The following is a 10,926-nucleotide window of genomic DNA, read 5'->3' as shown; positions in this document are numbered from 1 at the left end:
GCATACCACTTAGAGAGTTCATCACGATAATTTCTCTAGTGAGTGTATCTGATGTAATTAAAAAAAATATGGTAGTTATGATGGAATCAAAAGCTTTGAAAGACATTGCTTTATTTGAACCAAATTGCAAAAAAAATTCCATTGATAACAGTGGATCAACAATACACACAATTTTAGAGATTTATTGGCTAAGAGATGTAATCAATGTCCTAAAGCTAATAGCAAAAATAAAGGCATGTTATTTGCAATCAATAGCACAATTATTCTATATACTAAAATTTTTCAGAGTCAAAATGTCTTACCTTATGCAATAATAAATTACAGAATCTAACAATTAAATATCATTTTTACAACTAGCATGGACTTGTCCTTATGAGATATACTAAGATAGTCCTCTTCCTCAAAAGTGCAAGAAACATTGATAACCATTTGCCCATACATCTCACCCATTCTCTTATAATTAACAGGTCCAAGTACATCGATTTTTCTCTTGCAAACATCATCCTTGGTACCTTATTCTACTAATCATATTAAAATCTTTGTTCATTAGGGTGATCTTATGAGAATGAGCAGCAACAATGTAAGGATAATTCATAAAGTCATAAAGTCAACCATGTGAGAATAAGTTGATATGATGCAAGAGCAGCAAAGCTAAATTTTCACAGGGTCATATTTGCACTGTATCGTGGAGCAGCTCATACGACGCGAGCATGGCAAAAAGCATAATGTTTGGTACTATACTTCTCGCTCCGTATCTTGGATGACTTGATATGGTGCAAGAGTGGCACAACAAAATCTCCGTAGGGGTCCTCCTCGCTTCGTATCGTAAAGGAGTAAACATGCATGTGCAAATTAACTTTATTAGGCTCTGAAAATTTTTTAGAAAATTTTAAAGATTTTTTAAATCTCATTTGCTATTTTAAAACTATTTTTTAGCAAAAAATGGCCTAAAATTACCAAAAAATCACCCAAAAATAGCATATCTGATACGGTGTGAAAATGGGATGTTCGAGGGCCTTGAACACCCCATTTTCGTGCCGTATCGGATATGGTATTTTTGGGTGATTTTTTTGTAATTTTTTGGTCATTTTTAGGCCCTTTTTGTTAAAAATAGTTTAAAAATAACAAATGAGCTCAAAAAAATATTTAAATATTTTATTTAAAAAAATTTAGAGCTTAATAAACTTATGGAAATTTTTTTGAATTTTTAAATGGATTTAAGGTCTCACAAAAAATAAGTTATTACAAAGGGGGTGTACTTTGCACGTGCATGTTTACTCCTTCACAATATGGAGCGAGGAGGACCCCTACGGAGATATTTTTGTGCCACTCTCATGCCATATCAAGTCATCCATGATACGGAGCGAGAAATATAGTACCAAACATTATGCCTTGCCACGCTCGCGCCGTATGAGCTGCTCCACGATACAACGCGAATATATCCCTGCGAAAATTTGGCTTTGCTGCTCTCGCGTCATATCAACTTATCCTCTCCATGTCATATCGACCATACCAATGAATAGTTTTTTTTTACTCTTCCTGTCATATTCTCAGGCCCAACAATGATGACAAGGACAAAGCAGACAATTGTCAAGGTTCCAATCTCCCCTAGAGTGTACTTGATCAACCAACAAATCAATCTAGATCCTCTTCTGCTCAAGGAAGTTCATGTTATTTATTTATCTAACTTCATTAACTTGTCAAAAGTTCATGTTATTTCATGTAGAGAACTTTATATAACATCATATAATACTCTTTAAATTATTTTTTAAAAATAAATAAGATCATGAATGCTATAGAGTAAAGGAGATCTATAATCACAAAGATTATTTTGATGGTCTTTTTTTTTGTGAAATTGAGATATATTACATTTGAAAAAAGATATACAAGGATAAAGCATCAATAATATAGTGATGCTTTCAATTATAAAATCAGTCTACATTAGAATCAGAGTTTTGAGAGAAAGAAATAGAGTTAAGTCCTTTCTATTTCTTCTTACAAATCATGGGAAGAGATCTTAAGAGATTTCCTAGGATATGATAGCATGAGTAGTATCATCCCATGACATCAAGCTACCATTTAGGTATTGAAATCTAATAGTGCTAATAAGAATCACAATTGAGGATATTGAAACTTGAAACCCCATAGTGCTAATCATAGTTGAGGGTATGATGAGAAAAATACTCCCAAGAGCTAATATCAAGTAAGAAGTTGTATCCTCCATATTCTTTGAAGCATCTTGCACACATAAAATCGTCTTAGTCCTAAAGTTGATATGATACACAATATCACTAATACTTCTATCTATTACTTGTTTAATGTTTTTTATATTTTAAGAGACAAAATTGAATAATAAATATTTTTAATCTATTACTAGGTAAATATTTTTATCTCCCAGAAATCAAAGTACTTCCTTTCTTCTAATTATAATATATTATCCTTGTCTTATCCATTAGTGCTTGCTAAAAAGTTGATATTACAACACTGTATAATGAAGATATTCTATTTTCAAGTGCCAAGATCAAGGTGAAAATTTTCACTTTCTATTCTATTAGCTTACGGATTATCCTTAGTATATCTATCCCTACCAATTTGCATCAACACCATGGGACTCTTTTACCCATTTTCTTATGAATCAAATTGAAGAGATTGAAGAAAAAGCTTGGATTTAGTTGAAACAAAATCTTACAGAATGGATGTCTTAGGGGTCGAAGTAAAGATGCGGCTTGGATGTCCCAACCTAGTTGGGTCTGCTGAAAACTAACAAGATGATCTCGTCTCAGGTCCATGGAGGACTATATCTCTATAGCTCAATCGGCAAGTAAGTGGTATTGATCCTCTGTGTAGAGACTCTTTTGATTGTTGATCACCTTCTCAAGATTTTGTGAAAGGAGATGAAGGGAGACTAATGCATGCTGTTGGTAAGAACCGGACGTGATTTTGGTGAGAAATTTTACGACAAAGTAAAATCTGCTTTAAGAACTAAGAAACAAAGTGAAGAGGAGAGAACGATGATTCAAATGAATGTAGATGAAAAAAGAAGCGTGATTTTGGTGGGATCGTGATAATAGAATATTCAAAAAGAAAGAATAATGGCCGAAAAGTGACCTCTGACATGAGTTAACGTCCTTAGGCATTTAATGGCTAACCTCTTAAATGAATAATGAATTCTCTCATTAATCACGTCTAAATGGCCAAATTTGGAGGGTTCATTATTTTAAAACCTAAACTAATTAGTAACTTAATCATTTTCTTACAAGTGCCATTTTTGAAACGCTTTTGGCCCTAATGTGAGACTGGGTGTCAAAGCAGGTACATGACGTACATCCTGCATAACAAAATTACCGCCAGAAGGAAACTGCAGCCTAACATCACCAATGTCCATAATATCAAGAGAGCTGTCATCACCCAAGCACACAATACCTGAAACAATACGATATGAATGAAACCACTCTCGGCAAGGTGTCACATGAAAGGATGCACCTGAGTCCAAGAACCAACACTGTGCATGCATAGAGTGTATCTTTGTCATCTACGAAGCACTAGAAAAAGATGCAAGGATAAAATCATCATCATCAACATCCTCAGGTTGCATAACATTGATCTCTTCAATTTTAACACTGGACTTTGCAGGCACTATGCTGCGATCAGAAGAATTATCTTGCACTTTGTCTTTCCCCTTATCTTTGTGCCTTTCATTGTGCAATTCATGGCATTGTGGCCTAATATGGCACTTTTTCCCACAATGGTGACAAGTAACATCTGCATTCCTGCCACGGGATTTGCTACATGACTTCCCATGAGACTTGGACCAAGATTTTTGAGAATCCCGTCCACAACCACTGCCACTGCCATGCTTTCATATCCATCATTCCTACCTCTAACTGTCATAGCATGTGACACACAAGAGGCATCCAAATTCTTACGGTTAGCCTCTTCTTGCAGAAGAGCACTCTCAACATCAGATAATTTCAAGGTAGTAGTAGAGGCACATAATGCAGTGCGGAATACATCCCATGACTCATTAAGAGCACCAAGCAAGAAAAGAGGAGTGACATCCTCTGGAAAAGTGATGTCTTGTGAAGTCAATTTCTTGAGTATAGCATGGAACTGGCTCAAGTGAGTAGACATAGTCACATTCTCCTTCATGCACAGATCCATAAGTTGCTTCAGCCAATACATCTGACTCGCTGGACTTTTCTTGTCATAGAGATTTTTTATCTTTTCCCACAACTGCCATGCACTCTGTTCTTCCTCAAAGACATTATAGTGAACCTATTCTGTGAGAGACAATACAATAGTGGACTTGCATAACTCATCAAGCTCAAGCCATTCCTCATTTGGCATAGTTGCAGACAGATGCCCGCTTAACCTCAAAGGTTTGATCTGTGATTTCTGCACTAACACTTGCCAAATCTGGCTCTTCCAATAAGAGTAATCTGTACCATCAAGCTTAGTGATGTTGAAAATAGCATGATTAGTGGACAAACTTGCCATAATGCAGGCTGGAAGACTATAGACAGTTTAAAACTGCTTGTTGTTTACTGCAGAAAATGATTAAAAAATCATCAAAATGGAGGAAAAATGGCAAAGAAAGTGGAAGCAAAGCTGATGCCCACGAAGTACTAGTGAAAGTACATCATTTCAGAGTGTTTCAACATGAAAAATCCATGTCAGTCCATAGATATATGCTTGATGTAATAAATTTCAGATTTTTGTAAAAGAGAGCTAATAGTGCCAAAATCGGATCCCAAGGCAATTAGATACTGCCAAGACCAAAACCGTCATCATGCGGGCATAGCATAAGCATATGATGGTCGATAAGCATGAATCCAACACCCAAGTATGTCATACAAACATCTGCCAGTGAGTAGGCACATCCCCTAGGCAATGGGGCAAAGTGTTCCTACCACTACCAAAACTTGACACAAGTAGGTGTCAGTTCACAAAGATACGGATCCAAAACTGAGACTTAGCTCATAATCATATAGTGAACCAAGACATATAATGTATCATCCCAAAAGGTAAGAAGTCCCAAAGTCTCAAGTGTTTGTAACTGCTCAATAGCATGTAACGGCTCAATGCATAAAAGTACCACCTGCTCAATGTCTGATAAGCCTGCTCCCACTGGCACAAAAGCTGTATGTAAGAGCTCAAGAGCTCAAGCCAAGGCAAGATATAGTGCCAATGACATAAGTCCAAGACAATACATCAATAGTACATCCCGAATATGTAGGCGGTAGAGCATCCGTATGTAGCATCCATAAGCATGTAAGACATCAAATACATCCCAATCCAAACTCTGAAAAGCCAAGTAACATCCAAGACTACTTCAAATAATCCAAAATGCATCCAAGGTGGAGCTTCAATGAGCACTCAAGCTCAATGTATGCATAGGGTAATCAACCGTGACATGAGCATCAAGTCGTAGGCAACGGGTATGCATAAACCCAAGAAGCATCATTGTTAAAGCATATACCAATGTCAATAAGTGCGGGCTGAAATAAGCTCAAGATTCCAAAAGCATCCGGATCCAATGAAAAGCTCGAAGTCATTTCTCGATAATCAATACATCATAACATAACCCAAGATATACATCCGAAACCAATAGGTATATGTCAAAGTATGAAAGATAGCTTCAGCCCAAGAATATTCAGCATACATTTACTGTTATAAACTGTGTATTTCTAGCCCCAAAATCAATCCAAAATCATAGCATTATATGTAGCTTCAATCCCCCAATCAATTGGGATGCAATAGGCATCAAACCGGTTATGTAGTCATGCCCAAACAAGCATAGGCATACAAATAGATGCTGTCTCAGACCTGAAATCTGTTGCAGAAGATTCTATCATCAGAATTTGGCAAATCCAACATCACCATCGTGTCTGGAGCATGCCAAAACCCCAATTTAGACTCTTACCTTGCCTGAATCGGGTTCCGAATGCCCGAGATATGACAAAAAGAGTGATTTTTGGGCCAAATTTTGAAACATGCGCAAAAAAAAGGTGAGCTGACTGGGGGGTATGCTGTCCCACATGTCAAAAATGGGGCCCAAAGGGGGCACAAATGAGGGCCAAAGAAGGCCTACACCAAGCCTCAGCAGGCCTTGATAGGCTGCAAGCAAGATCCAGTTGAAGGAAGCTCCAAGAGGTGTGAGCTATGGCTGCCCACATCTTGTTTACAGCCTGTGAGACCTGAGAACTGAAGTAAACCCTGAAAAAAATGATCAAATACCTTTGATCTAATGCCTGAAGGTGCCCAATAATGCCTGGAAGGTGCTCAGAAAGCCGGGGAGTGACGGGAGCTCGAAGGAGTCGGATATGGCTGCCGGGAAGGAGACCCAATGCAAGTAGGGAGTCGATGGGATGCTGAGAATGCCACGAACAAAGCTCAAGAGTCGAAAAGCAAAGCTTTGATACCAGTTGAAAGGGAGCGACGGATTGAAGATTGGACTCGAGAGCTATGGCGGGAGAGCAAGAGCAAGAAAGGGAGAGACTAGAAATGGGAACTCCAACGGTCACAATGTGTGACCGGGCCTTCCTTTATTCAAATTGTCACTAAAAGAATAAATAATAAAGTGACGGTGACAGGTGCCCACTACCTGCAGTGTGTAGTGGCGGTGACTATCAGTGTAATAATACACGGCCGGCTAGGTAGAGGCCCCTTTACTCTCGACAGGCCTATCCCTTGAGGACTTTCATGTCTTGATTTTGTCAGGGGGTAGGGTGAAAGTTGTTCTTGTGCTTTGTTGAGTATTTTTTCGTGGCAGCTTGATGCCACCTTGATGCTCTTTATGGTTTTTTTTTTTTGCAGATCAATTCGTGGGATTCGATGGGCTAAGTTTCCCTATCCTGTGGTCACCACTGAGAATGGATTTGAGAGGCCATTTTTTGAAGTGGAAAAGAGCTAAGGAGGCCATAAAAGACCAAATTTTCATGCAAAATGAAACAATTTTGCAGATAAATGAGCTAGAGTATTCCTAGATGGAGTTCAATGCTACAAACCCAATACAAGTCTCAGTTTTTCACAATCGGAGTCCATTTGTCACCCCATTTAATCCCCGCAATGTTTCACGTTATAAAACAACTATGTGATCTAGGAGACAAAAAGTGCATGATGGTAGCCAGGTTTATAGATTTTGATGTCACGAAGCCAACGACTAGACGGATCTCAAATTCGAGAGGTTGGACGAATCGTTAATGGTTGTTGAAGAGCATGATCAAGTTTCTAATGCCAAAATACGTATGTCATAATACACGATTTTATGAGTAAGTCATTGATTTCATCATTTTATGGTCAATTTTGGTTGAAAATGGTTAGAAATGCTTATATTTGATTACCAATGCTTTGATTTATTAGTAATATTGAAGAAATCATAAAAAATGAATCGTATAATAATTTTATGCTAAACACGCAAAATCTGAGACTATGCAGTTTCAGGTGAGATATGTGGTTTTTTGGGTTCTGGTGTGTGTATGTTGTTCTTTTGGGTTGAAAAATTCTTTAAAAATCATTTTCAGTAAGATCAATCAATGTAAATCAAAAAATCAGTAAATATCATTAATTATGTTATAAATAAATAGCCAAAAATAGAAAAATTTAAGTTTTTTTGCATTCAAAAAAGTAAAGCAAGAAGATTTATATTTGTGAATGTATGGTAGAGCTGAAGCATGAGGTTTAGCCTCAGTTCAGCCCTATCTCTTTGTTGAAGTGATTTTTTATTATTTTTGTAAAAGAAAAGTGCATAAAAAGTACTACTTAAACCTACCAACAAATGCATAACTCTAAATGGTAGGGAGAAGGGGGTTGTTGAGTGTTTAAAGTATGCTAAATTCTAATTTTTTATGATGCATGTCATATAGGGTTCATTTTTGTCTAAAATTAAAAGGGTCTAGTAGCACGAGAAAGCTAGCCCTAAGCAACAAAGCAATCACGTATTAGAAGAAAAGCATAAAAAGAATTGTCTTTGCACTTTCATGATGCTGATTTTAAATGAATAAATTTATTTGAGCACGATGGTCATACACAATTGCATCGCACACACCATAAGGTATCATATCCTGGATGCATAGCACTTGTTTGTATAAGCAATGAACTACGCTGAGAGTGTAAGGTACGCTAAGCCGTAGGGGTAGATATTCAGTTCCTTGGGGGTTATTTAGTGAGGTTTATTCATTATCTCCTAGATCAATCAATTGAAAGAGTGAACTTTGTTTCAAATGTGTTCTATGTTCACTGCTCATCTTGGGGCCAATCCCCAAGGTGTAGGAGAGCCGTAGTGGAGCCGCGATGATCAACCGAGGGGTGCTCCCTTTGTGTGTGCTTACGTGGTGTGCAACACAAATATGTTTAGGGACTCCCTTTGAGGAGTGGGAGAAGAATTATTTGTTGGACTACAAATCGTACAAATGGAAAGTTCTTAGATGCTCTTGGCTATGAGGCCATGTGGGGTGGTTTTAGGTGAGTAGTAGAGGCCCTCACTGTGAGTAGTGCCTTAGAGCCAGTGCTGGGCCCGTTTTGGGTCCCTACACTCCAACTGAAGCAAGTGATGATACTCCCAATCTAGAAGTAAATGAAATAGGTGACGATCAAGGTACTCATGCATCCAATGCTGGGGAGAACAAAAAGTAAGATGATTTGGATGATGATTGCATTATTCCTCAAGACATGGCAAAACCTTATGGTTTTGAAATCCTTGAAGCATTGACAACCAATTCACAAGGTTTCCCCTTTGATTTCTTTGTGTTGATGCATATGCAATAAAAGGGTGACGAAGCTTAGATAGGATTTATCTATATTGAAGCTTGCATTTGAGAATGAGGGTTACATACCCAGCAAAGGCTCTTTCATCCTCTCACTAGCCTTGCCAAATGGAACACATCAAGAGGTGGATGATAACATTGTCTCTAAGTGGGACAAAAATTGGCAATTAGTAAATGAGGAGTTTGAAAATGAGTTGTAAAGAAATGAGAGTTAGCGCATTCTCAGCAACAAAATGTTTTATGTTTGGAAGGGAAACCATAAGACTATAGCATGGATGCAAATTATCAAATAGTTGTATAGAAATCATAAGGCAAGACATGTGAGAGTGCATTCATAGTTCATTTCACAGAAGCCCAAAGAAGATGAGCTACTCTTGATTGCAGCTTTGCAAACATTCAACTTTGTAAGCTATTTGTGGTATTTTTTTCTTCTTTCTACTTCAATATCTGTGGTACTTTTGCAACTACTTTCACATTTGCAGGTTTCATTAGGGCCAAAAATGCTTCAAAAAATGCACTTTTGTTAATCATAAGATTAAGAAAAGGGCCAAAGAGATTTTTCCACGTGTGCAAGAATATGGTATTCTTGTCTCCTCCTTTTTGAAGATAGTAGAGTCCACCTCATGATTCTCTCCTCTCTTTTAACCAAAATCTCCAAACTCTGACATGTTTTGGTAGTCTCGAAGTCCTTATTTACTTATAAAATCTAATAAAACTGGTTATGATAAAGATGCTGTGAAGTTAATAATGACTTTTTAAAAGTCGGGAGCTTTTGGCACCCCCAATATATTTTCATTAGTCTTTTCAATATTTCTTCTTTGTTCATTCATATTTCAGTGAGCTTCTTTCTTTGCTCATTTGTCTTTCTCAGTAAGCCCTTTTCTCTGCGAATTCAATCTAAGTATGGCATCCAAAAGGCGCCCATCTCGTTTAACAAACTCATGCATTGTCAATAGCCAAGGAGTAGATGGAAATTGGGAGCCCAAAACCTTTTGCATAAACGATTGGGTGACCATGTTGCCCTCTTGCAAAGGCTCTCACAAGGTCAAAAGAAGAAAAATAGAGGATATAAAACATCACTGGAAAGAGCATATCATTGCTTTCAAAATTACACATGAAGGGTGGTTAGTCAAAGTGCAACATGTTTACATTGCCAAGGATATGCACTTGTCTCCTAACGAACGTTTTTGCCAGAAGACACATTATAAGTCTTAAGTTGATAACATATGTGATATTTTTTTTCATGTAAGCAAGTATTAATATCAAATTCTTGGTTGTAGATATATTTCTATCAACTAGTACTGAATGGCAACCTGTAGAGAGTTTGAGTGGAACTTTCAATGCGATTCATAAGGCATTTGCATACATTATATATGTTGATGAGATCGTTGGTTCTTTTAGTGAGAGATTTTTTTAAAAATATTATGCACAATATGTGGTTCCGTCTAAAGAGGGTATATATTGACATATCAAGTATTTGCCATTGCCAAGTCTCTCATCTCTAATTTGGGAGGTTCGTGATAAGGCAACCATGCATAGTTTTAATTTCAAAATATGTCAAGATATTCAAAATTCCAGGACAACTGAAGGATCTCAAGAAGAATACGCATGTCATGGTTTATCCCCTTACATATCTTTGTGGGCTGCTCCTTCAAAATAGCAAACTTACAAAGAACAAAAGTATCTTGGCTAAGTAGAAATTTTGCAGAAGTAGAACTAGATAACATTATAGGAAAGCTTTGGAAATCTAGAGAGGTTGACCATAAGGGCGACACCATGAGGTGTACTGTATGCCCCCAATCCTTGCCTCTGTGTTATAATATAGCACAACAAACTCTTGCTTTGGGCTTTGATTATAGGATATACAAACTTAAACTAGGCATCTGGATTCCCTTGGATTCTGATACAGATTGCACGCCCTTCAAACTTAAAGTTATAGAAAAGGAGGTAAATATCACTTCCAATTGGAATCTTAAAGATGTAAGGGATACCTTGGAGATGCTAGATTGTACATCCCCAGAATAGAAGTTCAAAGTAAACAGTAAAATAGTTGGAAAAAGAGCTGAACGCTCTTTCTCTTGTATGAGTTGCTTGCCTCCCACAATTGTAATCTTTGAGCCATAAATATGAAAACATTGATGACATTTACATTTGACAAAAA

This window comes from Lygodium microphyllum, chromosome 4 (genome assembly GCF_053477565.2).
Source record: "Lygodium microphyllum isolate KBCC chromosome 4, Lygodium_microphyllum_v1.1.10, whole genome shotgun sequence".
Lineage (NCBI taxonomy): Eukaryota > Viridiplantae > Streptophyta > Polypodiopsida > Schizaeales > Lygodiaceae > Lygodium > Lygodium microphyllum.
The sequence above is the reverse complement of the archived record's forward strand: the minus strand, read 5'-3'. Positions refer to the sequence as shown.